The sequence below is a fragment of the Giraffa tippelskirchi genome, chromosome 14, assembly GCF_054371585.1.
Source record: "Giraffa tippelskirchi isolate mGirTip1 chromosome 14, T2T-mGirTip1v1.2.pri, whole genome shotgun sequence".
In the NCBI taxonomy this organism is placed as follows: domain Eukaryota; kingdom Metazoa; phylum Chordata; class Mammalia; order Artiodactyla; family Giraffidae; genus Giraffa; species Giraffa tippelskirchi.
In genome coordinates, this window is record NC_137288.1 from 20212675 (window position 1) to 20236622 (window position 23948).

The 23948-nt window shown below is 39.4% G+C and overlaps 1 protein-coding gene and 1 pseudogene across 1 annotated transcript in view; one reads left to right on the top strand and one right to left on the bottom strand.

Annotated features, from left to right (window-relative positions):
- Positions 1 to 23948, top strand: part of NETO1 (neuropilin and tolloid like 1) — a 96502-nt gene that overhangs the window by 22249 nt on the left and 50305 nt on the right. The gene's annotated exons all lie outside the window — the stretch shown is intronic.
- On the bottom strand, positions 6108 to 6226 carry LOC145535080 (5S ribosomal RNA; annotated as a pseudogene).

Below are 23948 nucleotides of genomic sequence, written 5' to 3' on the forward strand. Positions count from 1 at the left end.
TTGCTTTTAACTGCTATGCAGTACTTCCTAAGAAAGTTAAATTGATAAACTTAACTGTGGTCCTAGATACCTTCACAGTAAGGAAGAACAATATTTTAACTCAATTATTATTTTGCCAACCAATGCAATGATTGTTTAATCTTCAACCCACGCCATTGCTCTTCCTATATTTATCTTATTGTACTTTCTCTGGAGTCAATTGGGGAGTCAGTTCTGCAGAGAGCTGCTTAATAGAGATCCCCTAGATGCCCACTGTTATATTTATGATGTTCAAACTTGAGCTCATTAATTTTGCATGCCAAGTGAACACCACACGCTAAAAACTCCCCCAGGCTTAAGTCTTCTCCTGTGTTCTATTTGTTGCTTTTCAAGAGCACCATGGTTCATCCAGAAATTCAAATCCAAATTAGATGAACCATATTTAATTAGAGAACCATATTTAATTTTCTTTCTCCTACTCCCTAAGTCCTCATCACTCACTAAGTTCTCCTGAATCTACATCCTGAAAGTTCTCCTCTGCTTTTAATCTCCCCCATTCCTACTCACATTATGTTCATTCTGGCCCCCAGGATGCCTCATCTGGCCAAGTGTAATATCCTGTGTCCTTTTATTCAGACACATTCTCCCATCTCTCTAACCCACTCCTGCCAGAGTTATATGAGAGAAAAATCTAATTGTATTCACCCCCTGGTTAAAACCATTCAGTGGCTGAGTATCCCATTTCTTAGCAGGACAGTTGTGGGCCTTGACAGTGTGACGTCTGTCCAGCCTTCCTCCACCATTCTACTTTTGACTCTCGTCTTCCATTTATAAAAAGCTATTTGCAATTACACTCTTCTGTGCTTCTGCACGTTTCTCCTGCCTAGAATGTCTTTCTACTCATTCATTTATGCAGGCATTTTTTTTTTAATTGGAGTGTAATTGCTTTACAGTGTTGTGCTAGTTTCTGCTGTACAGCGAAGAGAATCAGCCATATGTACGCATATGTCCCCCTCCTCCTCTCGCGCCCTCCCACCCACCTAGGTCCCCCAGAGCACTGAGCTGAGCTTCCCACGCTATACATCAGCTTCCCACTAGCTGTTTTACACGTGGTAGTGTGTATACGTCAATCCCAGTCTCCCGATTCACCCCTCCCTCTTTCCCCATCCACCTCACCAGGCCCACATGTCCATTCACTGTGTTGGCATCTCTATTCCTGCATTTATTAATCAAGACTGTATTGTGTATTTGTTCTGAGCGTTGTGGGCATTGGGATCCACTGATGATCCTGACAAATATGTATCTTCGTCTTAAAGGTCTTAAGTATCTGGTTACAGATATTAAGTAACATATTTTAAATGATTAATTAGTTACACCAAGACCTGGAACCAATCCCTCATGGATACTTGGGATGACTTATTGTTCTTCTGCATGGTGTTATAATTAACTGTTTACATCATTTTCCTCCCACTAAACCGTGAGATTCATAAGGAAGTAACTGTGAGTCATATTTGTGTTTCAAACATTAGCCATAGTATTAACATATAGAAGAATACACTTCAAGTATTTCCTCCTTCTCATCCGTTTATTTCTCAACCAACTCCTATTTTTACTTGTGTGTCCACTTCAAATTCAAAAGTATCAATATTTCCTTTCCAGAAAATTATGTTTTCCTTCCATATTTCATGTTTTGAGTAGGGGCACCACCAATTCCTTGGCCTTCAAACAACAAGCTGTGCATTATCCTTCACTCTTCCACCTCATTTAAACACCACATCCTTCAGAAGTGCTTTCTAATTATTTGTTGAATCTTTGCCGTACTTTCCTGCCTTGGCACTGATTTTGTGCCCTCCTCATTTCCTAACCGAGTTGCCAGAAAGGAGTTTTAACATATGTTCCTGCTTCAGGATTGTCCCTTCTGTAATACCAAACATCTACTGAAGTGATTTTCTAAAATTCGCAGCAGCTCATGATGCTGGCCTAATTGAACTCCTTTATTGGTGGTTCTTTGCCCCAGGATAAAATCTAAACTTTTTAGCAGGGCACACAGGGCATTTTGTTATCTTCTTGCTTCTCCAGTCTGATGCCTGGGTGCTCCAGTGCTCAGAACTCTGATTTAAACGTCTTGAACCACACTCAGAGCACTCAAGGCTTCACTGTTTGTGCCACTGGAAATGCTGTCCAGCTAGTTGGCTTTTCCACTTAGCAAATTCCAAGTCCCAGATTAATCTCAGATGAAGACCACTCTGCTCTGTGAGGTCCCTCTCGTGCATGTCCGTACTGGCATTCATGGGCTTCCTGTTACAATCTTAGTTGTGACTTACCCCTCTCTCACTAGCATATTGTGAGTTCTTCAGACCAGATATTATGCCCTAGGACTTTAAAAATCACCAGTGACATAATCATGGAAACTACTATATATTTAACATATTTTAGCCCAAACAATGTTGTCAATAAAAGCTCAAGATAGTAGTTTATTTCTCTAAATAGTGAGAGATTTGGAGATGACTTCAGGGCCAAAAATAAATGCATAAATAAATGAATGAATTACAAAACACACATTTTCTTCAGCTCAGCTCATTATGATCTGAATAAAAATGTTATGAAGTTGACAACTAAATTATTTTCATTACTTCTGTTACTCAAAAAGAAGTTAATATTGTTTAGAATACTTGATTAACTTTTTAAAATATCATGTAACTTAAAAGTGGAATTGGAGCTGGGGCGCAAATAGTTTTTTCTGTGTTATATTGTTTGGTATAGACTCTATTTCTATGGAAATGGTTTGCATTAAATATTAGCAATCTAGCATAAAGTTACACATATTCAGATCCTTTTAACCGGTGTTCTAAAGATTTTGCTACAGCAAAATAGAACCTGTGGTTCAAAGGGAAGTATCTCACTTTAAAGGAGTTCAGTTAAATCCTGCTCCATCTACTTTGTAGTCATGTGGCCTTTGATACCCTTCAGATCTCTCACCTAGAAAGTGGGAACAACAGCACCAAATTCATTGGGTTACTGAGACGTTTAAAATATAAGGCATGCAAAGGTTTTGGTACATTGTATGGAATTATTGACTTAGAAAAATTCACAGCCTAAAAGTTAAGAGTTATGTTAGAACTTCAAGCCTGGGAGGCAGCATCTCAAGTAACCCCGAGAGAGAGAACTGCTCTCAGGAAGCTGGTGGGGGAGCCAGATTATATGGAAGTCATGCAACAAAGGGCAGGTAGTCTGAATGGCAATTGATTATTGTTAAAGGGAAAGCAGATACCTCGTTAGGAATTTAGCGCTTTTCTATTAATATGTATGGAAAGATGCAGGAGTCTGGGCTCACTGAAATCAGTCCTTTGATGTGCACCTCAGCCATCTGGGGCCAGCATCCTGTGTTTTCACTTCCTGAATCCTCCCAGCCCCGTGGGGGAGGGGCTGCAGGCTGCTGGCTCCTGGAAGGCAGGTATTCTTTCCTTCCTGAGCCTCTCAAGGCTCATCAGCTCAACCATCGGTGGTGCCGGCAATCTCAGATGACTGTTACCTCCTTTGTTGATATGGCAGAAAATATTGAATTTTTCAGAATATATTGCTTAATAAGCATTTATTGCATTTATTACTTTTCTCTAGATTGCACATAAACACTAGAATCTTCAGTGACTGTTTGAGCAAGAAACATGGTTAAATCTGTCTCCAGGGTAGGAAAAAAATATTTCTAGTGGGTACTTTTAGTCATAAGCTAAATGCAACCTGTAGGTTCTCTATTTTGATTGCATGAGTTTTTTAATTAAACAGTTTTCATGCTTTTTTCCCCCTCTTTTAATTTTGTATGTCAAAATCTACCTAATGTTGGTCAGAGTCATCTAAGAGACAAAACTAGGGAAGGAAGGTGATGATTACCACCTTTTGTTTTCTCTGAAAAGTTCTTTACCACCTTTTGCTGTGTTCTTGTTAGTTCCTCACCATTAATTGTTTCAGGTAGAACTCTCTGGGCATTTTACCCTGTTGAGAGAAAATATTCTTCTTTCATAAAATGTTTTTCCCTTGAATATTCCTACCTTGGTGACTTTTCTTTGAATTCATATAGCATGCCCTTTCTAGACTGTATCCCAGATTTGGCAGTAGTTAGTTTTTACTGCTGTGTGTTATTCTGTAAGTTTCATGTTAATATGTTAAATTTTCCTAGGTAGGTTTTACTTTCCTTGACCTGATTCTGTATATTATTCAGTATCTACTGAGGTTCTTTTCAAATCAGTACATAATGAGTATCGATTGATGACCGGAGAAAATAAAGTAGGATAAATACTTTTAAAATCTTTAAATTAATAAGACATTTCCACTGAACAGTGTTCAGACTACCCAAGAGTATTCCTAACTGTTGCTCGTTATATTTTTCAAGTTATCCACATAACAAACCACATATTGAAAAATTGAATAAGATAGTATTGTTAAGGAAAGACTGTGTGTGTAGGGTGGGGTGGGTCTGGCTGCTTGCCATTCAAAAGCCTATAAACAGGCCAGGTGGGTGAAAAGGAAAGTTTGCTTTATTTCAGATGCCTGCAACTAGAGGGGGGAGGGTGGCCAACATCTGTTCAGAGGTCCACTCCCTTTACCCTCTACTCCCCCTCCCCTGGAGAAGCAGGGAGTGAGACCTTTTATAGACAGAGTGGGGAAGGGGAGGCTCCATGCAGAAACAGCACAGTCAGCTCTGACAGTCTTCACGTTGGTCATCAGTGGTCTGACCACCCGTGTAATCTTGATTGTTTTAGGTACAATTAACCTTCAGTTCCAGGGTCCATTTGTTCCCATTTCTTTGAGGCTGGTTCTCGGAATTGTGGCGGCTTATGTCCTGGGTACAGTCTGGTCATGTAGTCAACTTCTTCCACCCGAGTTTTCAGTATCTATGAGACAGCTCATAGGATACGGCTCAGAATATTATCTATAATCCTTGAGAAGGAACTAAAAGCCCTTGACTGTGCTTAATGACTACATTATTATTATTTGGTCTCCTTTGACTGTTTTCCTTTGTCTCAGCATTTCTTACTTCTCTGATTACACTTGTTCTTTGACTGAAGTGTTCCCCAGACAGAAGGCAGGCTGAGGACGTGGAGGGGGCAAGGACCTTAGGGTCCTATTCCATGTCAGTATCACTTGCTAATAAAAATATATCATTATTGCGAACAGTGTCTTATTACACTCCTATATAAGTAAAATGTACATATAAACACCAAAACTGTAAAATTTTAAACAGAAAGCTGAATTATAATAAATGATACATCGGTCTGTTCATTCCTGTTAGTCTGTCTAAGCATCAGGGCAGCCAGCAGAGTATACTAGGCTAGTCTAGTTGTAGATCAGTCCCTTGGATCATCCTAATAAAACAGAAGATGTTGTAACAGGGATGATAAACATCAACTGCCCAATGTTACCTGGGAGCTCAGGAGACAGAATTATAAGCCTTGCAGTGCATGGGTTAATAAAAGCCTAAAGAAGATGACTTGGCTATTTCTTAATTCTTATGCACTATAATTCAGAAGTGGCTCTTCCTGAAGAGTAAATGTGAGCAAATAAAACCTGAAGTGTTTATTTTTCCCTGAAAGAAATTTGATCTTTAAGCTGCTGGTAAGTCGCTTCAGTTGTGTCCGACTCTGTGCAACCCCATAGATGGCAGCCCAAGACTCTTGAGAGTCCCTTGGACTGCAAGGAGATCCAACCAGTCCATCCTAAAGGAGATCAGTCCTGTATGTTCATTGGAAGGACTGATTTTGAAGCTGAAACTCCAATACCTTGGCCACCTGATGTGAAGAGCTGACTCATTGGAAAAGACCCTGATGCTGGGAAAGATCGAGGGCAGGAGGAGAAGGGAACAACAGAGGATGAGATGACTGTATGGCATCATCGACTCGATGGACATGGGTTTGGGTGGACTCAGGGAGTTGGTGGTGGACAGGGAGGCCTGGCGTGCTGCGGTTCATGGGGTCGCAAAGAGTCGGACACGACTGAGCAACTGAACTGAACTGAAGTCACTTCAGTCGTGTCCGACTCTGTGCGACCCCATAGATGGCAGCCCACCAGGCTCCCCCATCCCTGGGAGTTTCCAGGCAAGAACACTGGAGTGGGTTGCCATTTCCTTCTCCAAAAGCCTACAGCACCCAGTATTCCCAGGCGGTCTCCCATCCAAGTACTAAGCAGGCCTGACTCTCCTTAGCTTCTGAGATCAGACGAGATTGGGCACGTTCAGGGTGGTATGGCCATAGACGATCTCTAAGAGAGTGATGCAAACTACCCAAATTTCAGACCCGAGACTTATCAACTCTTGCAAAAAATAATAATTTTCTTAAAACTATTTTGAGTCTTACTGAAATGTCTAGTGTGTTATGAAATATTTCTGTAAATAAAGTTCAGGGCCTACATTTTTGTATTATATTTTCTAAGAATTATAAAACATTTTACATTGCAGCAAAATTTAAGAGTAAGCACGTGGTAGACCTAGCCAGAATTTTAAAGATTATCACCAACTTTTTTTATTAATTATTTATTCATGTGATAGGAATTGGAGATAAATAAATAAAGCTTATATTGTTCATATTCTACTTTAGGAGACAAAGGGTACAATATGATACATGTCATAATAAAGGTAACATATGGTTTTAAGGAAGAAGATGCCTACAACTCAGACAAGATTAGGCAACAGAACAGCATTCTCAAGGGGTAAATCTAAATCCGACCTCCAAGTACTTAGAAGGAGGGAGGTATGAACAGACCTTCCAGACTCTTGCACTACAATGCCCAAAGACAGAGATATTGCTAATGCTTTTCCATTTAAAAAAATATGCAGCCAGTGATTTGGCTTGGTTGAAATAAACTTTTGGCTATGCAGAAAAGTATAATAAATGATGCATTTGGAAAACCGAGATCAAAGTCAGTATTTGTTATGCCAACATATTTGTTCAGTCTTTAAACAATGGAAACCACTACCAAAAGATTTCATGTATGGAGATGATCATTGTTGAAACATAGAAATAGCATTGGATCATAAGACAGATAGTAATTTGGGAGAAGGTAGACTTGCTTATGAATTGGGAACCTGTAAAATATGTCCAGGTGAATTAATATGAGTTCCAGTGGTAGCACTAAAGATGAACAGGAAGATATAGTACCAAGAGTTACGGAGAGGTTAAAATTTATAGTGTATGATCTCTGATTATATGTAAGGGGAAAAGACAGTGAGTTATACTGAAACATCTTTGGTTTGAGGTGAAATTCAGAAGTGAAGCAACATAGTGTTTTTTATTATCTGATGCGCCAGACTGTAATTCTGTGAAGAAGTAGATCATTTTTAATTCATTGTTGTAGCTCCACTTGTTGAATAGAATTTTAAATTATAGGAGAGATCTGATCAGTGAAATCAATTGTGTTAGTCATTGGCTTGGGGGTGGTAGTAGAAATCATGGGTGTAGATTGTATTGCTCAGCAAAGACATACCAAGAATGATAAAGACAACATTTGAGTAGGTGTATTGGCAAGAAAACAGAGAGGGTGCTGTTGGACGCACCTAAAATAAATGCTCTAATGGGTGGCTAACGAGTGTCAGAGCTTCAAGTACTGAAGTGAGGATGTCAGAAACCAAGGGGAAGAAACCTTTTCAAGTAAGTTGGTTTCCAGTGTATAAGCTGAAAGATAATTATCAATCTGATTTTTTTTTTCATTTATCAAATACAGTTTTCCTGAGTGGTTAAGGTAGAATTCAGACTGCAGGTAAATAGTGAATAAATTTGGGCAACCCAATAAGTACAGAATAACCTTTCAAGCACCTAGTCTGTGAAAGAAATAATGGGATGGCAGGATGAAGAATGGGTTGGTGATTGAATCTGAGGGGCAATACAGAGACAAGGGAGTGGGGTGGTTAAAGTCCATCTCTTGTCACTTCTTTATGCAAGACTTGACTTCACTAGGAATTCACTTTAACACAGGCTTTTCTTACGCCTTGCTTCTACCTGGTGAAATCCATCTCCTTCCTGCCCGTCCTATCCCCCAAATGAAGTCTGCTCTGCCAAATTCTGGCAAGCTTCTTTATTACATCTGCTCGATGAGGAATCACTAGCCAAGTTGCATCCCCTAGGCCTTTGTTATTTTTGTCATTTTTCTACTTCTTTCTTGGGATCCTTGTTTAGATATTCCAGTCCCTTCCAGTGCCCAGTATAAGTGATACGACAATGGTTTTCTGGAGACATATGTGGTGTTACCTACATTGCTGAAGTTCACACTTTGATGCCAGCCTCAGTTTCCGGTGTCTGGATACTGTCCATGGTGCTGAACATGTGGACGCACATGCCACAGCTTTTGCCAATTTCAGCAGCAGGGTTCCCACTCTCAAGCCTGAGCCAATACAGCACTGCTGTTCCTCTCTCATGTGGGGGCTGCTCCCTGCTTCCGTAATTCTGCAGATGACATATATGCCATACGATCGGATGACAAAGCAATAGATATTTTAGTACTTCCTCTTTGATTTCATCCACACATGTAGCCTTGGGGACTGGACTGAGGCAATCTCAGAGACATACCCTATGAGTTCTTCCAAAGTGCCCTTCTTCTTTATTTGTACAACCAAGAGTTTCTCTTTTCTTGGGCTGAGGTTAATTCCACCCCCACCCCTGTGGATACACTCCCTGTATATTCAGATGTATCTTAACCTTCCTGGATCAGTCCTGGGATACTGCATGTTATCCTCTAACTATACGGCAGTGCTCAGCCCTACACATGGGCACGTTGTCTTTATAGCTCCACTGATGTGATAGAGCCATACTGTCACTGGAAGTCCTAGCAGGACTGGCTTATGATCCTGACTAAAGAACGGTGGGTGTGCTGCCTCAGTTTCAGACCCTGGGCAAACATTGTTTTGTTCCCTAAGGTGTCTATTCTGTTCTTATTATTCCATTTATTTTTTGCAATCTACTTTTTGGCAAAGGAGAAAATAATTTGCTTGGGTTCCAAAAAGTAAACATATGTTAGAGTAAAACAAACACAGATCTATTTTAACAGCTAAAGTAGATACTGGATGTTGAAATACACATTTAAATTTCTCAGGTTTGAATCATGTCAGGTGTGTCAGGAATGTGCTAGGACTAGCTGTGAAAATATAAGAATAATGATAATAAGTTGTATTAGAATAAATTTAGTAACTAGTCATAGGGTCTTGGATACTTCTGGATCTTTATTCTTCCATCAAAGAAGCAGAATCAGCTTGTCATGATCCACTAAAGAAGACCACTGTTGGGGTTTTGGCTGGTCTGTAGATCAACTTGAGGAAAGCCAGCATTTTCAATATGTTGAGTCTTGTAAAATTTCATGACCATGGTGCACACTACAACCCTTGTCTTATTTAGGTCTTAGCAAATCCCTTTCAGTGTCATTCAGTCCTGTGTCTTTCAAAATATCTTCTTTGACCCATTCTTTTGTTGCAGCAATTGTGGTTTTCAATTTCTATGTGAAGTTAATTTATTTTTGTTACTAACTTCTAATTGAAGTTGTATTGTGATTAGAAAATGTGGGATGTTCCTTATTACCATTTCCTTTTTTTTTTCTGATCTTTCCTACATTTGAAACTCTTCTGGGATCATATTTCTTTGAGAATTACAGCCTCAAAATTTCCTTTAGAACCAGTCTCTTGGAGATAAAAATCTTCCCATGTTTACTTACTGTCTAAATGTCTTTATTTCCCCTTCATCCTTGAGAGATCCTTTGGCTGGCTGACAGTTTCTAGGTTGACAGGTATTTTCTCCCAGCTCTCAGTAGATACTATTTGACTGTCTCTTGGCTTGTGTTCTTGCTGTTGAAATGTCTGCCATCACTCTAACTGTCATTGTCCTTAATTGACATGGCCTTTCTTTCTGCTCCTTCAAGGTTTTATCTTCATCTTCTGTTTAGTGATTCTCCTGCCACATGTCTACATGGATTTCCTTTTATTTATTCACTTTGTTGGAAGATACTATACCCTCTAGATCAGTGGCTTCATATTTTCATCAGCTCTCCAAAATGTTTGGCTATTATTTTTTAAAATATTGCCAATTTCAATTGTGTTCTTTAACAAATTTATATATGGAAATTCCATTTTCAGCCTCTTTTTAAAAATAATTTCTTTTTCTATACTTCTTTTTGGGAATGCCTCTTTCAAATCATTATGTATATATCTACAGGAAGTATATTCTATATTTGATGATTTCACTCTCTAGAATCTACTGTATGTTATTTCTTCTGGGTGTCATGTGGAATGATGACCCTTCTTGTGTGAACTTTTTATATTTTCTTTTAATCTGTTGCCATATATGGACTAATCTGGGGAAACTTGCCTCTTAAGATGGCTTGTTCTGCTTCTGCTTTGTTTCTGCCAGTAGCAAAGGGTAACACCTGACCAGTACCACTTCAGCACCCTTGAAAGTGGTTTTCAAATTTCAAAACCCCCATAGAAATGTCCAGATAGAAATCACACATCAGCAGGACCCTCCTTTGTTGTTTTATTGTTCAGTTTGCTCAGTTGTTGTCTGACTCTTTTAAGATGCCATGGACTGTAGCCTGCCAGGCTCCTCTGTCCATGGGATTTCCCAGGCAAGAATACTGGAGTGGGTTGCCATTTCATCCTCCTGGGGATCTTCCCAACCCAAGGATCAAACTCACATCTGCTGCATTGCAGGCAGATTCTTTACCACAGAGCCACTACTTGAGAAGCTCAATGCTCTCCTTTATGTTTGCTCAAACATCCAAACCAATTTATGTTTGCATTTCTTTTCCCCACATTTTCTCCTCCTCTGGACCAGGTCACTTAAACCCAACCTCTGTCGGTGGAGCAAGAGCTCAGTTCAGGCTTGTAGGATTGTTTGAGTCTGAGAGTCATTTTGTGGTTGGTGAACCAGTGAAGTCTCCGTGAGTGTGATTGACGTGGGACTATCCTTGAGGAAGAGTGTGTACATGTGTGTGCATATGTATATGTGTGTGTTTAAGTGTAGTGCTTCTTAGAACTTCTAGTCAATTAATATGACAAGACATAGAAGTCTTCAGAGTCATTTCCAAACAATAATTTTACTATGAATATATTAAACATCAAGAAAAAATAGACTAAATATAAAATTCTACAACTTCTGAGCCTTTAAAATATTGGAAGTTTACCATATTAAACAAATAACTTACAGATTTGAGAACAGCCACTACGTGTATACAAATACTGTCTTACTGTCTGTAGTTTCCAAGCCGTCAAAGAGTTAGAAGGGAATACAGAGAGCTTACAAATCAAATGGAAGACAGAAAGACAGGAAAAAGGAAATGTGAAGAAAAAGGAGGTTTAAGAAAATAGAAAATTTGGTGGCAAAAACATCTTTGTTTATATTTTATACTAATCAATATAAAATATAAACAAAGTAAATTTACCAATTTAAAAAAAAAACTGAGAAGTAGATTAGATTAAGGAAAAGAATCAGCTATATAATACTCATAAGAAACACATCTGAAATTAATTAAAATATACATATACACATATAGGAATATAGAAGATTAAGGAATATAAAAAGAGAGGTATTAACTGAAAGAAAGCCACCATTTCTGATCTCTTTCCGTGTTTAGTATGGCTACCTGAACCATCCATGACTGGAAATTTCTTATTGCACTAGAACTTTCACAACCCTTCTTGTTCTATCATACTAAAAGCAATGTATAACTTCATATTTAGTCCAAATCTCTTTTATTGTAATTTATGGAACTTTTCTAGTCTCTAGAAATGAAGTGACTATTTGGAAACTATTCTCATCCAAACATGTTCTCAGTAGTTAATGAATATTTCCCAGACCTTTTCTATTGTCCAAAGAAGACTCTTAATTCATCTATACCAAGTACTCAGAGCCAGGTAACTGTAGCTTCAATTTGAGATCATAACTCTAAAACTGAGGCTCACAAAGACTTTATGGGAAGAGAAACATACTCATGGTAGAATGCCATGGAAATATAATTAGAAATAAAGTTCTCTTCAGTCAAGTTCTGTATGTGACTTGAGTCACGATATGACCAAGTCCCATTACTTCTTCAACAGTTATTTCATGAGTAGCCACTAAATGTTAGGAATTTTGAGAACTATGTTTACTGAGATGAAAACAAACCAAAAACCTCTGCCTACTCTCTGAAGTACTTGTCTACTCCGTTAAAAGTTTTGGATGAGTAAACATTATTGCCATAGAACAAAATGGTGTAATACAGACATAAAATTGTATAATAAAGTCAAGTTCTATTCCCAACAGAATATTTTCCACATGGCAGTCAAAATGTTCTTTTAAAAATACAGTCACAAAATCATCCCTCTATGCAACCGCCTACCATTTTTCTTTTCCATCCGAATCCTTCCATTGCCAAGATCGCCTTCAGGAAAGGACCAGAAAGTAAATATTTTGGGGCCACACAACCTCTGTGAAATTCACTCAGTTCTGCCATTGTGGGGGGAGAGCAGCCCCAGACAATGCATAAAAGAGTGGGTGTGGATGTGTTCCAATAAATCTTGTGGGTGGACAATAAGAATTTTTGAGTATCTCTCTTTTTTTTTTGGAGGGAAGGAGGTTGGAGAATTTATCACAATAGCTTCTTTTGTTGTTCTTGTTTTCCCAGAAGTTGGATTGTATATGCAGGTTTAATAATTTACTTTTTAAAAAAAGCTAAGAGAACAATGTCTGCCAAGCGTTAAGTCTTCAGCGTTTATTCCTATGACAACTCATGCTGTTTTGATAATAGTTGCACAATTATTATCTATTTCATAGTTATAAGATGCATGAAACTCAGGGTTAGAAAAGTGTCACTCTGTCTCATCACCAAAATTATGTTCTTGACTCTGAGCTCACAGGTTTGCTTGGCAGTAAACAACTTCATCCTATGTAGCAAATTTTCTTTTTCTTTTTAGTCATAGTCAAAATTCCCCTCAATTCTTTTGACGCCTCCCCCGGCAAATGGCTCTGTTCTCTGCTCTACTTCCCAAGTCCTGCCACAGGACAGAGGAGTGGGGCAGGCTTCCGTATCATCTTTCGTTGGTGGTGTCAGGAAATGGTAGCTGCCACACTTGCAGTCTGATCTGTGGCTTGGGTTGTCCCCAGTGTCCACTGTCCACGTGGCCGTTGGCCCATCAGTAGCTTCCTGGCATCATGAGCTGACTCTCTTGAATGGTCCACCTGCCTGTTTCATGATCAGTTGTCTCTCTGGTGCCACCTCTCCCCATCTCCTCCAGCCTCGGGAGACTGGGGCCCCAGTCAAGCTCCCACGTGACTTCTAACATCTTCTCTGTACCTGTGAGTCACACACAGATCCTCCTCTAGCTGTGAGGAGTCAGAGATGCTACAAGACTTCTGCTGTTCTCCTCACAGGCTCTTCCCCCAGCGAATCTGGTATTAGGAAAACTGTAGTCACAGACAGGTTCGATCCCTGGGTCAGGAAGATCACCTGGAAAAGGAAATGGCAACTCACTTCAGTACTCTTGCATGGGAATTCCAAGGACAGACGAGCTTGGCAGGCTGCAGGCCATGGGGTTGCAAAGAGTTAGACATGACTGAGCACACACGTGGGCACTGAGGTGTCAGGGAACACCCTTCACTCATCAAAAGCCCAGCAAGTCTTCAGCTTATCTGCTCTTCGGTTGAGAGGACATTAGGACAACCTAGAAGACTAACAGGAAACCAGTAGGTGAAGGTCAGCATGTAACCGGGGTGACAATGAGCACAACGTGTCATGACAGCCTCACACCTTTCCCCTCGCAGCTCCTTTAAATCATAGAATGACACTTTAGTCAGGTAGCAGGTAAGAGTATGGGCTCTAGAGCAAGATTACCTGCATTTAAATTCCACTTTTTCCACTTGTTTGAAGCACGATCTTCACCATTTTTCTCAGTTACCTGAAGTCTTACTTCCTGCAATCTTAAAAATTGGGATGATAACCACCTTAAGAGATAGATGTTACTGTGAGAATTCATTCAGGTCAGTTCAGCCGCTCAGGTGTCTACCTGACCACATGGACTACAGCACACCAGGCCTCCCTGTCCATCACCAACTCCCGGAGCTTGCTCAAACTCACGTTCATCGAGTCGGTGATGCCATCCAACCATCTCATCCTCTGTCGTCCCCTTCTTCTCCTGCCTTCAATCTTCCCCAGCATCAGGGTGTTTTCCAGTGAGTCAGTTTTCACATCAGGTGGGCAAAGTTTTGAAGATTCATCTTCAGCATCAGTCCTTCCAATGAATATTCAAAGGACTGATTTCCTTTAGGACTGATTGGTTTGCTCTCCCTGCGGTCCAAGGGACGCTCAAGTGTCTTCTCCAACACGACAGTTGAAGAGTATCAATTCTTCTGTGCTCAACGTTCTTTATAGTCCAAATCTCACATCCATACATGACTACTGGAAAAACCATAGCTTTGACTAGATGGCATAGTTTTACTAGATAGCAAACCATAGTTAGACTAGACTTGTCAGCAAAGTAATGTCTCTGTTTTTTAATATACTGCCTAGATTGGTCATAGGTTTTCTTCCAAGGAGCAAGCATCTTTTGATTTCATGGCTGCAGTCACCATCTGCAGTGATTTTGGAGCCCCCAAAATAAAGTCTCTCACCTTTTCCATTGTTTCCCCACCTATTTGCCATGAAGTGATAGAACTGGATGCTGTGATCTTCGTTTTTTGAATGTTAAGTATTAAGCCAGCTGTTTCACTCTCCTCTTTCACTTTCATCAAGAGGCTCTTTAGTTCTTCACTTTCTCCCATAAGTGTGGTGTCATCTGCATATCTGAGGTTATTGATATTTCTCCTGGCAATCTTGATTCCAGCTTGTGCTTTATCCAGCCTGGCATTTCGCATGATGTACTCTGCATAGAAATTAAATAAGCAGGGTGACAATATACAACCTTGATGTACTCCTTTCCCGATTTGGAACCAGTCTGTTGTTCCATGTCTGGTTCTAACTGTTGCTTCTTGACCTGCATACAGATTTCTCAGGAGGCAGGTCAGGTGGTCTGGTATTCCCATCTCTTTAAGAATTTTCCAGTTTTTTGTTATGCACATAGTCAAAGGCTTTGGCGTAGTCAATAAAGCAGAAGTAGATCTTTTCTGGAATTCTCTTGCTTTTTCGATGATCCAATGGATGTTGGCAATTTGATTTCTGGTTCTTCTGCCTATTTTAAATCCAACTTGAACATCTGGAAGTTCACGGTTCACGTACTATTAAATAAAGCCTGGCTTGAAGAATTTTGAGCTTTACTCTGTTAATGTGTGAGATGAGTGCAATTGTACGTAAGTTCTTTGGCACTACCTTTCTTTGGTATTGGAATAAAAACTACAGAGCATCAGAGCCTTTTCCAATCCTGTAGCCACTTTTCCAGTCCTGTGACCACTGCTGGGTTTTCCAAATATGCTGGCATATTGAGTACAGCACTTGCACAGCATCATCTTTTAGGATTTTAAATAGCTCAACTGGGATTCCGTCACCTCCACTAGCTTTGTTCATAGTAATGCTACCTAAGGCCCACTTGACTTCACATTCCATGATGTCTGGCTCTAGGTGAGTGATCACACCATCATGGTTATCTGGGTCATGAAGATCTTTTTTGTATAGTTCTTCTGTGTATTCTTGCCACCTCTTCTTAATATATTCTGCTTCTTTTAGATCCATACCATTTCTGTCCATTATTGTGCCCGTCTTTGCATGAAATGTTCCCTTGTTATCTCTAATTTTCTTGACAATATCTCTAGTCTTCCCCATTCTATAGTTTTCCTCTATTTCTTTATATTGATCACTGAGGAAGGCTTTCTTATTGCTCCTTGCTATTCCTTGGAACATCTGCATTCAGATGAGTATATCTTTTCTTTTCTCCTTTGCCTTTAGCTTCTCTTCTTTTCTGAGCTATTTGTAAGGCATCCTCAGACAACCATTTTGCCTTTTTGCATTTCTTTTTCTTGGGGATGGTCTTGATCACTGTCGCCTGTACAATTAACTTTGAGGGTTAATGAAGTCACCAGTGTTATAGAGTCTGCAAATTGTGAGGGCTCCCTAAATGTTTCATGATTCTTATGAGATAATTTCCATAATTTTGTTTATTTATATAAAGTGGAGGTCAGAAAGAGCAAGAAAGCTCAGCTCCAGGAATAAAAATGTAGGCACTAAGGCATAAGTAATAAGTAGTGTGCTAGCCAGTTTTAGGGCTGTTTCTGGGCAAGAGGTGGGCAGGAGAGAGTTGGGGGCCTGTGTGTCATCTGTATTGGTCAGGGTTCTTCAGAGAAATGGAATTGATTATGTAGGGAAACAATTATATCAATCATAAATATGGGATTTATTGTGAGGAATTGGCTCCATGATTATGGAGGCTTAGAAATACAAAGATCAACAGGTGAGGACCAGAGAAAGCTGATGGTTTACTTCCAGTTCAAAACCAGAAGTCTGAGAACCAGGACAGCTAATACTGTTTAACTTATATACAGAGTATATCATGAGAAACGCTGGGCTGGATGAAGCACAAGCTGGAATCAAGATTGCTGGGAGAAATATCAGTAACCTCAGATATGCAGTTGATACCACCCTTATGTCAGAAAGTGAAGAAGAACTAAAGAGCCTCTTGATGAAAGTGAAAGAGGAGAGTGAAAAAGCTGGCTTAAAGCTCAACATTCAGAAAACTAAGATCATGGCATCCAGTCCCATCACTTCATGGCAAAAAGATGGGGAAACAGTGGAAACAGTGGCTGACTTTATTTTTGGGGGACTCCAAAATCACTGCAGATGGTGACTGCAACCATGAAATTAAAAGATGCTTACTCCTTGAAAGAGAAGTTATGACCAACCTAGACAACATATTAAAAAGCAGAGACATTACTTTGCCAACAAAGGTCCATCTAGTCAAGGCTATGGTTTTTCCAGTGGTCATGTATAGATACGAGAGTTGGACTATAAAGAAAGCTGAGCGCCGAAGGATTGATGCTTTTGAACTGTGGTGTTGGAGAAGACGCTTGAGAGTCCCTTGGACTGCAAGGAGATCCAACCAGTCCATCCTAAAGGAGATCAGTCCTAAATGTAAATTGGAAGGACTGACGTTGAAGCTGAAACTCCAATACTTTGGCCACCTGATGCAAAGAGCTGACTCATTTGAAAAGATCCTGATGCTGGGAAAGATTGAAGGCAGGACGAGAAGGGGACAACAGAGGATGAGATGGTTGGATGTCATCACTGACTCAATGGACATGAGTTTGGATAAACTTCAGGAGTTGGTGATGGACAGGGAGGCCTGGTGTGCTGCAGTCCATGGGGTTGCAAAGAGTTGGACACGACTGAGCAACTGAACTGAAATGAACTGAACTGAACTGAACAGTATCAGTGGAAAAGCTCCAGACCCAGATTTCAGTTTGAGTCCAAAGGCAGAAAAAAACTGATGTCTCATTTAAGCAGTCAGGCAGGAGGTATTTCCTCTTGCTCCATCTCCATTGTTGTCCTAGTCCAGTCTTCAACTCTTCCATGGATAAGGTCCATCCACATTAAGGAGGGGGCTTCCAGGTTGTCTCAGTGGCAGACTCTGCCTGCCAACGCAGGAGACACAGAAGACGCGGGTATGATCCCTGGGTGGGAAAGATCCCCTAGAGAAGGGAATGACAACCCATTACAGGATTCTTGCCTGGAAAATCCTATGGACAGAGGAGCCTAGCAGGCTCTATGGTTCATGGAGTCACAAAGAATTGGACATGACTGAGCTCACATTGCCTACCTTATGCTAAGGAGGGCAACCTTCTTTACTGTCTATCAATTAAAATGTTAATCTCACTCAGAAACACCCATACAGACATACAGTGAACAATGTTTGGCCAAATGTCTGGGCGCCCCAGGGCCCATTCAAGTTGACAAATAATTGTCGCATCATCCTATGTGTTTCCCAAGGATGCAGATGTCTGCTGAACAAATGGTACCTCCTATACAAGCAAATGGGCTGATGTGAAGAGGGACAGAGTTCTATTGCCTGATTAGGTAAAGATGGCAAAGGTTACCGCAGCCAGCATAATCTGTCCTTGATTCTGCCTTCCAGTCTGGATGGTTCCAACACATTAATCTTGATGTTTAACTGCTCTACATGGAGGTAAATTGTGACAAGTTGAAACTTTAGAAATAGGAGCTTATAAAATCTATTTCTTACATATTTTTTGTCGGTCTTTCCTGAAATGTAAAAAGTAAAAAGTCATTTATCTGTCTCATTGTCTATATATAGATTAAATGAATATCAGTGGACTGTCCATATGTCAAAGACTTTTCTGAATTTTTTAGAGTAGTTTAGAAATTTGAATTTTCTCACTTATGTAGCTTTAATGTGAAATGTATTCTTCACTTCCTTCTAGTACAAAAGCAGAAACGGAACCATTTTATTTTTTCTGGTGCCAGAATAATGCTGTCTATATGTTTTAGTTTTTATAGTATGCATCTCACACCAACAAGTACATTTTGAAATAGATACTGGAAATGGTTTCATTAAATAGAATTAGCTGAGAAAAATTAAGTCCTGATATATTAATAATATATAAATTTAATATCCTGAAATGACAGTCTTTTCATATTAAGTATAATTCAAAATTAATTTTATGTATTTAAAGAAAAAGTAAGGGGGCAAGATAGGCGTATAAGATTAAGAGATAAAATAAATTAGCAACAAGGATATGTTGTACAGCACAGGGAAATATAGCCAATATCTTGTAATAACTTTAAGTGGAGTATAATCTATAAAAATATCAAATCATTACGTTGTACAAATACATCAATTAAGAAATAAACTTTTTTACTTCTAACATATTTTATTTCAAATTTTCTGTACATTTAACATTGTTTTTTATGCTTAATATTATTTTTGTTTCCTTGTGAGTAAAGTTTCATGATAGTTGACAAGAAATTTCAATACTTGAGGAAATAAATTTTAAGGTAAGCGAATTAAGAAGTGAAATTAAAATTATATCAAAAGTTTTAATGTTTTTAATATTTCAAGTCTTTTAAAATTCAGATTTATATATTTTATTATTGGCAGACTCAAGATTTTTAAAGGCTTTATTGTCAGAACAGAACTTAAGAATGTTATGAAAATATCTCATTTTGAAATAAACCCTATATTGATGTTAAATATGTTTGTAATCATAGCATTACTTAATTGTACAGTGTTAATCAATTCTCAAAATTTCAGCAATTATACAGTTTTTTAGAAGTTCATCATTTTCTGTAAAGAAAACAGTATCAAATATATAAATAAACTAAGATTTGCTAGAAGTATATACACATTGTTGGAATGAAAAGTGTCACAATTTTCCCAGCATCATTTGTTGAAAAGAAGGTCCTTTTGCCATTGAATGTTTTGGCACCCTTGTCAAAAATCATTTGACCACATATGGGAGGACTTACTTTTGCTTTTTATGTCAATTCAGCTAAAAAATTATATACAAAGTACTGAAGAAAGGGGGGACTAAGGCAAAGAGATTGGTTAGAATTCTGATGCCCTAAGGTGAGAAGGAGGGACTAAGATCTTAGCAGACTGGAAAAGGAGGTTGGTAGTGAGAGGTTTTACAAAAATAATTGAAAGCTCTTGGTATCTTGCTGATGAAAGAACGGTGCAAAATTAATTTTGTTTTTGAAGTTTTCAGCTCAGGGAATCACGAGAAGGCTAATGATTGATAAAATGAAAAGTCTAAGGGAATAAAATTAATGGGATTTCATCAATCTTACTCTCTGAATAAACAGGAGGGACCTCATTTTCTCCTTCCAACCTAAAATTTATGATGTTGATTTATACTGCTATAGACCATTACTTTGGGGAAACCATGGATTATTTTTACACCTCTTAATGAAATAACCTGAAGTGCTGTTATATTTGAAAGACAGAAAAATAAGCAAAGGGAATGCAGATTTAACAAATGTCTTGATAAATAACTGAGTCTTAAGCTATAGTCTAAGGGCAAATGGGCAAATGACCAATTTCAGAGTTTTTGTAATGAAATAGTGTTTTCAGAGTTACACAAGTATTTTTTTTTTAAATACCAGTGGAAAGAAATGTCAATATAGCGCTATTTAAAATTCTAAGACATAGTCCAATGAACATTTCAAATTATGTTTGATGTAGGTTGAAAATGAGCTTGATTCTTTAAGTCTTTAGGAAATGATAGATTTGGGGGTCAAATGGATGCTCTGGAATCAATCATTCTCCCCAAGATGGAGGTTACACTTTTGAGAGTTAACAGTTTTTCAGAGTTGGATGGGTTTTGGGAGCTCTAGTCTGATATGGCTAACATGTTGTTCAAAACTAGGTTCCCGATTCTGATCACTTGTGTTCTCAAGTGAAACACTCATGAAAAATATTGGTTTATACACTCACTCGAACCTGCAGAATTGCTGTGATTTGGGGGACCTGAGTAGAGGGGGATGAAAATCGCTGTAAGAAATGGAAATGGAAAGATGATAAATTTTTTGTAATTGTTTAATTCCCCTAGATTTAAAATGGATAAAGATTACTCATTAGTGGAGAATACAAAAGAGTGATGATATTTTCGGTTTTCAGATAGTTTCATAAACCTAGGAGAAGACCTCTGAAATTGCCAATTGCAATGTTGTATACAGTGCTTTCTTACATGGCTTCATACATATTTAGATTAGCTCTGTTTTACTCTAAAATTTGGATATAATTTTTGAGCTAAATGACATAAAAGGTCCTTTTGTACCTAGTCTATGTTGTTATACGCTAAGGGAAAAATGGATATCTGGAAATTTACCAGGTATCTAGCTTACATTTGGATATTTATAAACATTCAGTAAGAACTATGTTATGACTTTTATGAAGGAATTCTCCAGCTCATCTCAGGCATTTGAGGAAGTGAGATGCACTTCCCCAAATTGAAGACTTTCTAATAGAAATAATTGCAGTGTGAAGAAGATAGTGAGGCTACAGCAATTGTATTTAATTTGTAAATAATTGTAAAACCACAAATAACATTTTTGGTATATAAAATAATATTTCAGGTACTTTTCATCCATTTTTCACCCAAGAGCGAAAATTCTAAATTTTACATGGATATAATTTGTATTTAGGTGTCGCTTTGTATATCAGGAAATATGTATCCTATCTATGATCTATCAATAGTTGATACTGGCAAGTCTTCTGCTTTGTACCAAGCCCAGCTGATACTTTTATCCTAATCTTTTAGAAAGAAGCCTTGTTGTTGTTACATATTACAAGTTCAACATCATTAAAGCTTTCTGGTGGATTCTTCTGATGAAATTAATATTTAATTCACTTTTTGATTATATATTTTGGCTTTTCTTTCAAGTCCATTTTGTTTAATAGAATATATTGTCATTTTTCATTTATTATTGTTATTAACACTATTTAACTGGCATATCATTTTGCCCTTCTAATCTCAATCCTTCCACATCTCCATGCATTGCTTGTGGCTTTGATAAAGGATTGTTCATGGCCGAGTTTGGGAATTTGAAGAGCAGAAGACTAGCTAGAACTCAAAGATTCTGTCTTTGGTGAAAAGAGGTGGGAATTGTGACTTAAAAGTAAGATCACACTTACATATAAAGACAGAACAAAGTCACTTCACTGTCTTGTCTAGACTGGGAAGCCATTCCATGGACTTCAGGAGGATTTGTCAGCAGGAGCCTCCTGCGTGCTTCCACACAAATCAATTGCCAGTGCCAGAGCTTGGTTTGTTGGATTTGCTCTTTTTTCTGGTCCCGTTGTGGCTCTCTTTGCCCATGTGCACTGCTAGTGCCTGGCATACACACTCTAGTGTCCTTGCCAAGGGTACCAACAGAGAACATTCCCCACATTTCCAATTAGAGGCTGTTCCAGTTCTATTTAGAGGGGCTAAGCTCATCAAACTGACAGGAAGTTCAAAAAAAAAAATCTTGCTTTTAAAAAAAAAAAAATCTTGCATTGAAGCTAAATTTGTTTGGCTTGTACAACTTTGCTGTTATTGTTGTTGTTTAATCACCAAGTCGTGTCTGACTCTTTGTGACCCCACGGACTGTAGCATGCCAGGCTTCCCTGTCCTTCACTATCTCCTGGAGTTTGCTCAAACTCATGTCCATTGAGTCAATGATGCCATCCAACCATCTCATCCTTCGTCATCCCCTTTTCCTCCTGCCCTCAATCATCAGGGTCTTTTCCAATGAGTCACCTCTTTGGATCAGCTATAACTTATAAGGCTTCTTCAGGATACTTGCATTTATATTTTTAAATGAAATGAAAAACAGCATTTTAATAAAATATGTCATTTTCTTTGTTGTCAGTGATGTGATTTATTTAGCGTGAAGTGACCTAAATGGGATGAAAGATACGGATGTGAGGATGAGCCATTCCTCACCGCCCCCCCACCCCACACACAACTTGTGGAGCCACTCCTGCTTTCAGTTCCTGCCATGTTCAGAGCCAGGAGGATCCTATTCCTCTGCAGCCATGTGCACACGTGCTGGGAAGGTTCCAAAGCAATTAGTTATTCCCAGACTCTCAATTGCTCTCAAGAGGTCATTTCCTGTTATGATTCATCTAGGCATAAAAGCTTAGATCCAGCCTCTACTACCTGCCATGGTCTACGCACTGATTGTAAAAGAATTTCCAGACATGAGGCCGAATGAGAGGAGTATCGAGTTTATTAGAATGAGAACTGCTGTTAGAACAGTGGGCTGGTTCACGGGAGAGTCAGCCCCTTTTGTGGACTAGTAGCCAATGGTTCTGGGCTTCCCTGATGGCTCAGCTGGTAAGAATCTGCCTGCAATGCAGGAGACCTCAGTTCAATTCCTGGGTCGGGAAGATCTCCTGGAGAAGGGATAGGCTACCCACTCCAGTATTCTTGGGCTTCCCTGGTGACTTAGACGGTAAAGAATCTGCCTACAATGTGGAAGACCTGGGTTCAATCCCTGGATGGAAGATTCCCCTGGAGGAGGGCATGGCAACCCACTCCAGTATTCTTGCCTGGAGAATCCCCATGGACAGAGGAGCCTGGTGGGCTACAGTCCCTGGGGTCTCAAAGAGTCAGACACGACTGAGCAACTAAGCACAGCCAATGTTGATAGCCTGAAGACAGAAAATTCCTACTGGAAGGGTTGGCTTTAGGTGACTGGTTAGGATGCTATAGAACAGGTAATAAAATGGGTATTTTACCAAATATGGGGCCAGGGAACTGGCTGGTTAAGATCAGGAGACTCATGGTAACAGTTGCTATGTGTGTGTGCTAAATCGCTTCAGTCATGTCTAACTCTTTGCGACCCCTTGGACTATAGCCAGCCAGGCTCCTCTGTTCACGGGATTCTCTAGGCAAGAATACTGGAGCCAGTTGCCATGCCCTTCTCCAGGGGATCTTTCTGACTCAGGGATCGATCCTGTGTCTCTTAGTCTCCTCCATTGGCAGGTGGGTTCTTTACCACTAGCACCACCTGAGAAGCCTTTAGGGCTTGGTTAATCCTGGAAATTTCTGCCCTGTGACCTTGGTACAAGGCTCTACACCTGGGACCTTGGAACAGGCCTCCACACTACCTGCCAAAATATTTACTCTAAACTCTCCTGTGGTCAACCTTCCATCTTCCTCCTGATTAATAAACAATACTCGCTGTGCATGTCAAAAGACGTGAGTGGGTATTGGGAAGGGAGCGGTGAGAAGTAATGGATGAAGAGAGGAGGGCAGTGGAGGTATTTTAATCACTGACAGTGCTGACACCACAGTTGTGCCAGCAGGAAATGTCCTACTAAACCAGTTCTAGTGGAAAAAGATGGTTCAGAAGATGAATTCAGTTATTTGTGGTTTCATGTGATTTGGGACCTACTTAGGAAGGCAAATCGAGCCTCTGTGCCCAGACACTGAATTAATTCTAGGAGACGGAGTTCTGGATCACATAAAAAAGATTAGCTTTGTTGCTTTTCTGGGCAAAAGGGGGTGCAGTGGGCTGATGCCCTCAAAACTGTGTGT